The sequence below is a fragment of the Atta cephalotes genome, assembly GCF_000143395.1.
Source record: "Atta cephalotes unplaced genomic scaffold scaffold00011, whole genome shotgun sequence".
NCBI classification, from domain to species: domain Eukaryota; kingdom Metazoa; phylum Arthropoda; class Insecta; order Hymenoptera; family Formicidae; genus Atta; species Atta cephalotes.
Window position 1 is genome coordinate 3,022,517 of NW_012130075.1, and position 7,969 is coordinate 3,030,485.

The 7,969-nt window shown below is 27.1% G+C and overlaps 1 pseudogene; it reads left to right on the forward strand.

Moving 5' to 3' along the window:
- Positions 1 to 4,596, forward strand: part of LOC105617127 — a 7,366-nt pseudogene extending 2,770 nt beyond the window's left edge.
- The last annotated feature ends 3,373 nt before the right edge of the window (positions 4,597 to 7,969 follow it).

Here is a 7,969-nt window from a genome sequence, read left to right on the forward strand (position 1 = left end):
ATATACTTCTTATTGACTAAGTCTTGATACTTCTTTCTCTTTACTCAGGTATATAGGATGTGTTGTGATTCGACATAGCTTGTTATTTGATCTATGATAAACATATTGTACAAATAGGTGTAACATCACAAGATAGTTACACCTATAAATTTGCATGTGTTATATAGTTCTGACTTGATTTTACAATATTTACTCTTTGTGTTATTCACTCTATGTGCTTTAGTAAATTTTGTAATCTAATGGACAATTCGGACAGTTCCGTTTTATTCAACAGCTTATTTATTACCAACATCTAATGTTTCGAACAATCGAAACAATTTTCTCATGATGCTTAATATATATTTATTTTTAAATTGTATCTACTATCACTATTATTAACTAAATTGACAAAATTGTACCTCAATAATGTATATAAATTATCTTATGTAATTCGTTGGGGAGAACCCTAACTGTGGGTCAAAAGATTTGCATTTTCATTGTAAATGTAATACATAATAAAATTGATTACGCAACAATAACTGGCGTCGGCTCTTGAAGGCTTTTTATTCCAGTTTTAATTTATTTCATTAGAAATTTAGATATCTTATTATTAGATTAATTTTATATGCCATTAACTTTAAAAAAATTAATAAATAGTAACCAAGGTCAATAATTAAACGAGCTATAATTAGATGTGTGTGCGCGCGCGCGCGCGCGCGTGTGTGTGTGTGTGTGTGTGTGTGTGTGTGTATTGGTAATCTAAAATTTATTATTTCACAATATAATTTTCTACCGTTTCGATTATATTAGTCCTCATCAGTCGCAGAAATATAATTATCCCATATAACAAAAATTAAATTAACAAAATTAATTAAAGAATCATCTTAACTTTTATTTTCAATAGTCAATATAAACGCAACTAAACTTATATTTAGTCAATTTGTCGGACAACAAAACATAATAATAATGAGTCATAATCCAATCAATTCGTTGGTTAACAGCAAGAAAGGGCAATGTGAATAAAAGAAAGTTTCCAATAAAATTACAGATATAGATTGATGTCAAATTATATATAAAATGATTATATGTACGTTCTTAATACTAATGGTAAAATTATATTGTGAAATAATAAATTTTGCATTGTCACATAAAACACACACACACACACACACACACACATCTAATTATAAGTCATTTAATTATTGACCTGAGTTACTATTTATTAATTTTTGTTTGAAAGTTGTACGAGCGGTAAAGAATTGTTTGTAATTTATGTTTTAACATTAACTTTAAGTTAATTTAGTTAAAAGAACATTAATTTATTTAACTCTTCAGGATTCAATCACTTCTTTTAATAAAACAAACCATAAAAAACTATAAATTATTATAAAAATTTTATTGTATTTCAATTATTAAATCCATTTTCAAAGAACAAAACAATAAGAAATAATAGTATTTCATTTAATATATGAAAAGTGAAAAATAGATTACGAAGATAATAAGATTTTTTGTAAATCATATCGATTTTTATTATATTGTTTCAATTTTTTAATAAGTTATTATATTATTATGTTGTATTTGATATCAAAGATTTCCTATCTTCAAGATCTCACAATATTTTACTAGAATCTTGAGCATTACTTATTGAGTCGTCTTTAAGATTGCATTTGGAAACATTTGTTTAGGACAATTTAAAATACATTGTGCTATATGTGTAATTATCTACAATTGGTGGTTCATTTTTTAAGTGTATCTTTGTCTATGGAATCAAATGTTAGAAATACTAGAAAGAAGATTTGATTGAAAAAGTAAAGAGACATAAAAAAGCAAGACCACAAAGGAAATAAGAAATTCAAACAGATAGGTACAGAAGCTCAGACACTTTCTACAGCTTTGTCTGGCAAAGGACGTGAAAATTCTCAAAGTATCGAAGTTGGTGAAATTAAAAATTATAAGTTCGTGAACTTTAAATTATGGAAAATAAAGATAATAAATAAGGATAATAAGGATAATAAATTTCTTTAATAGGCAAGAAAGAACAGTCAGAAGATATTAACATTCAATTCTTTTGTTATGAAAAAGATGAAACAAAACAATAATCGCACTGAAAATAAAAATCAACAGAATATCAGCAACTATCAAAACAATTCTAGAAACAAAAGTTTAGAAACATTTATAAATATGAATTCCATTATGAATATATTTCAAGCTTGTAATTCCCAAAAATCAAGAAAGAAAGTTAGTGAGAAGGCCATTAAGATGATGAGAAAATTGGGTCACATAATCGTGCAACCAGGGGAGTTTGCGATAAAATATGATTATTCAGCACCTTATCATTTATTCCTGACAAGAATTGAAAATTCCAAGGAGACTTATAAGCAAGAATTCTCTATAACTTTTCCCGAAATTCTCGATTGTAGTCTTGGAGAAATTGTTTACAGTCTTCATTTAAATTTTATCGTAGATATCGAATGGCTATGTTGGCAATATTTATTGGCTGGCCAATGTACTGATATGACGATTCTGTACGGCGACAAAGCATATTATCAGACATTATTTAATAATATTACTGTAATAAAAGTAAACATAAAAACTGGGTTTGGTTGTCATCATACAAAGATCATGATTCTGCAATACAAAGATGATGGAATTAGGATGATTGTCTCCACTGCCAATTTGCGTTCTACTGATTGGGAAAACGTGACACAAGGGTTTGCTAAATATTCATAAACATTCTCTGTTGTTAGTGATGTTTGCTTATGAATATCTTTTTTGTGTTCTTATCAGATTGTGGATTTCGCCTCATCTGCCTCGGCTACCAGAATCCGCGAATCCGAGTGACGGAGAATCTCTAACAGGTTTTAAAAAGGATCTTGAGCGATATCTAAGTAAATATGAACAACCAGCGTTGACGCAGTGGATATGGAAAGTGCAGAAAGCGGATTTTTCTAAAGTAAATGTGTTTCTCATTGCTTCGATTCCTGGGATTTATCAAAATAATGAAGCCAATTTTTGGGGGTACAAGAAATTGACACACGTTCTATCGCGTCACGTGACATTGCCGTCAGATGTTTTTCCGTGGTCTATAGTTGCACAAAGTTCCTCCATAGGTAAACTTGAATTAAACCATAGTAAACTTCATCTTTTGAAAGTTGGTTGTTGAAAGATATAATTCCGTGTATGTCAAGAGAGAGTACTAAAGATATAAAAGGTCAACCGGAATTTAAGTTTATTTATCCATCAATTCAGAATTACAAGCAGAGCTTTCATTATAAAAATTTATCTTGGTGCTCACCCTATAGTGCAGAAGCGCATTCTAAACAGCAGTGGTTAGATTTATACTTGCAGTAAGCTATAATTGTTTACTTTTATTTTGTTCAAATCTTTATGTTTATGTTTTGTCTAGACGTGATCTGTTTTTTCTACAGAATTTGATATTTATTTCGGTAGTCAATGGAAAGCAAAGCGAACAGAACGAGATCGTGCAATGCCTCATATTAAATCATATACGAGAATTTCGCCTGACTTAAAAAGTATACCCTGGTTTGTGTTCACCAGCGCAAATCTAAGCAAAGCCGCATGGGAATCAATCAAACGACACGGTTATAGTATAGAAAACTATGAGGCCGGCATCATATTTGTACTAAAATTTATTGTAAGCATTATATTATTTTAATAGTTATAGTATATTATTATTTTAATATAACTTGTTTCTTACATATTAAGGCTTCTGAGTAGTCAGCATCCGATTCAAAATCAATCGGCGGTCTGGCGAAATGTAGCGAAATCGGTAATCACACACACACAAGTATAAGCCTACAATATATATTATATGTTGCTCCCGAAAGCGAGCACATGTACATGGGCTTGTGCTTGTGTGAATTATAGCGCCTCGCCACGATAAATGGCTAAACTTATAGACGTGGCAAAGTGATTTTAACGACAAAATTTGTGCTGTATGCCATTTCGTTATTATTTGCTTAATTGTGAAAATATAACATGTCTCATATTTATGAGTCTTAAAAATAGGCAGAAACTATAGTTATTACCTAGAATTTAATACGTAAAAGCGTATATTTCATTCATTTCAACAACTATTCAAACTGTGTCTTTTTGCTCGAAATTAAGCTCACTTTACCTGCTTTTCACGATTATTTACTGATTATTAAGGAAGAAAAGAATAGTTCCCATTTTTACAGATATTTTAAAGCAATCTCGTCATTTAGATTTATCCAAAATTGTCTTTATTTACAAATGGCTTGCAGCATAAATTTACGTATCATTCCTTGCTTCTAACGTCACAATTCCAACATGATCGCCGCGATCGCCTACTCAGGAACCTTAATAAATATTTTTTTATTAAAATATATAACCTATTAAAAACACATGTCTTAGTTGCGATTAACATTAATTATTACATCTCAAACTTCTATTTAGACTAAAACAACGACATTTCTCATTGTAAATGAAAACGATCCAGTCATCCCGATATTTCCAATTCCATACGATCTTCCATTATCCCAATATGAATGGAATGATGGTCCTTTCGTCATAGAATTTTGCAACTCTCTGCGATGGACTAAATGGCTGTCTTCAACAGAAAAAGTAATTTTTTAATTATTTTAAGATATTTTCCAATATGATTGATATTTATCCTTAATTTGGATCTAAATGTATAAGTTAATCGTAATTTGGAAAAATTTAAATTTTCAAATTTCTCTGAATAAGATAAGGCGGTACAACTTTGAACATGATATAATTCTGTACGTAAGGTAGTATAATTTCGCACATGGTAATTCTGAACAAAATAAGATCTAAATCCAATTTCAAGTTTTCAGATTCTAGGTTCAAGTTTGGTAATCTTAATCTTATTATGAGGAGGATACTGTTTCATGCATGAATGTATATAAATATATATAAATATATATTCATAAACATATTTATATATGATATATATTAGACTGACAAGGGAAAAAGATTTTTTTAATCGTTTTTGAGCTCAAAAGATTCCATTTCATGTCAACACTCTTAAATTTTTATCAAAAAGTATTAAAATTTAAAAGCTAGTAATCAATTTTTAAATCAAAGTTTTTCTTACTATAGTTTGATTTGATGCAAAAATTTAATTCGGATTTTAAATGTGATACTATATTTTTTGATCACTGAACACAACCAATGCAATAATTCATTTAGCTCTACGCCTTAAGAAATACACAGCCTGATTAATGTGAAAAGATGACTAAATTTCGAGTTCAAGATCGATTTTTGCAAGATTCCAAGCGTTCAAATGGGTCATTATTCCCTTCAAATTGTAGGTATGTTCATCTAGAATAAGATTCAGTTTTCCTACAGAGCCTTTAAAATTGCACTTAACTGGATTATGAAACGTTTTTAAGGATAGAAAAAATTTTTTTACATATTCTAAAGTATATCGCCTGTGGTTTTGACACCTCAAATTAAATGCCTCAATTTGATAATAAAAAACTCTTTACTAGAAAATGAAATAAAAACATAATAAAAAAGTATACTACATAATATGTAGTTTATTTCATTTAATTAAATCATTTTTTTTAATTATACTTGCAAAATCGACCTTGATTCGAAATTTTCATTTTTGCACATTAATCGGATTGTATTTTTTAAAGCATATATTGTAGAACTAAATAAATTATTGCATCGTGTTCAGCGACCAAAAAAAATATATAATATCACATTTAACATCTAGATTAAGCCATTTTTTGCATTAAATAAAATATGTATTAAGGAAAATCGAATCTTTGATTTAAAAATCATTCACTAGCGACCTCTAAATCTTCATATATTTAAATAAAAATTTAGGATTCTTTTAGCATAAAATGAGAGCTTCTGAGAGACCGATTAAAAAAAATATTTTTTTTGTCTAATCATATGTTTCTTCTTTCATTTGTAAAATTACTTTTTAATGTAAAATAATGATAATAATAATAATAATAATAGTAGTAGTAGTAGTAGTAGTAGTAGTAGTAGTAGTAGTAATAGTAATAATAATAGTAGTAGTAGTAGTAGTAGTAGTAGTAGTAGTAGTAGTAATAGTAGTAATGGTAGTAATAATAGTAGTAGTAGTAATAATAATGATAATAATAATAGTAATAATAATAATAATAATAGTAATGAGAAAATATAAGAAGTAATTAAAAAGAAAATTTTCGTATTATTTGTTTTAGAAAAAATCAATTTTAGAGAAAGAATTGTTCATATATAATTGTATCTAAATTATTTTACATACAATTATACAGTTATTATGAGCAAATTTTTTAGCATTTTTCCAAATTTGATTTTTTTGCAAAACAAACAATGCGAAAATTGTCCCATTAATTAATTTTGATACATTCTTATTATTTTCATTTTTAGTACACTAAAAAACAATTTTACAAAAGAAAAAAGGATGTATAGACATATTTCATGTATAATTATATATGTTTATGAATATTTATGCATGTTATGTTTATACATATATATTATATATATATATATATATATATATGTATACAAATTTTTTTACCAGGAGAATACGCCAAACAGAAGAAATCTCGAAAAGTAAATTAAAATCTTATTTTGTTCAGAATTGTAGCATTCAATATTATATCATCTTACATTATGTTTTATCATTAATTTGCTGTAATAGAAAAAAATTTAATTATTTATTTTGATTAAAAAAATTTTTAATATTTAAATCGTATTTAATTATAACTTGGCTTTTTTCACAAATTAAATAATGGTACTTCAAAATATTAGTCTTACTTAAAAAAAAAATGTATGATTGTCAGATTAATAGAATAATATTTTCATTTAATTTTGTAATAATATATATTATTTAAAAAAATAATATATTATTTTTAAAATATTAATTGTTCTAGATATTATTTGAAGAAAAATATACAGAACAAATGGAAGTATCGGATGAAGAAGAAACTCAGGAAAGCAACAATTTATCCAAGAAGAATAAAATTTCTAGTAATTTGTTTAAAAAATTATCATCTAGAAGAATAAAATCAGAAGATCAATGTTCAGATAAAGCATTTCAGCAAGCAAGCAAAAATTTAGAAACATATGCTGCTTTAAAAGGCAAATGAAATGACGAAACAGATTTTGGAAATTTTGTTGTGCAAAAATTAAGAAATTATGATAAATTAACACAAAGCATTATTCGGAATGAAATTATAACCGTATTTTTAAATGCCGATAGAAAGATTTATAACGTATCATAACAATTTGTTTCAATTGTTTATACTCTACTAAAAAAAACAGATGTACAATCTACTACTACATTCCACTCGCAAAATACGATTTCAGAACCTTCACTTCATCATTATTAAATGCAACACAGTATTTTCCCGTTAATTTTATTATTCCTATGGTAGATGACATTCTCAGGAAACCAAAATGTAACTGCAATGTAACTTAGGGAGTACATAGGAAAAACAATGATATATTTCAATTATCAATAAATGATATAAAAATTAAAGATAGTACCATTGAATTATATTCTTTATTTAATTAATCTTTAATTTGGTATGATTTAACTTGGCCAGTTGTTGACATCAAATCTTTTATATAATATTAATGATACATGTCATTAGAGTTAATATTATTTACTTAATTTGGTAATTTGGGATTTAACTTGATGCCAATTATGATATGCCACATAATTTTAAGATATTTAATTTAAAAGAATGCAGGTATATTCTTTTGTTAATTAATTTTTGTATTAAATTATATTTGTAATTTTTATAATGAATGATTATAAATAACTACATATTATAACTTTACTTCCGCCGTTTTTTTTCCAAAATTCGAGGCTTTATTGTAAAAAACTGGTTATATATTTATGATTCAAAGTATTGTCCATCGTTGGCCACTACTTTCTCCCATCTTTCGGGTAGCGTACGAATCCGGCGTCAAAAAAACTGGTCATCTTTTGAGGCTATCCACAAATCGATTCAATTTTTTT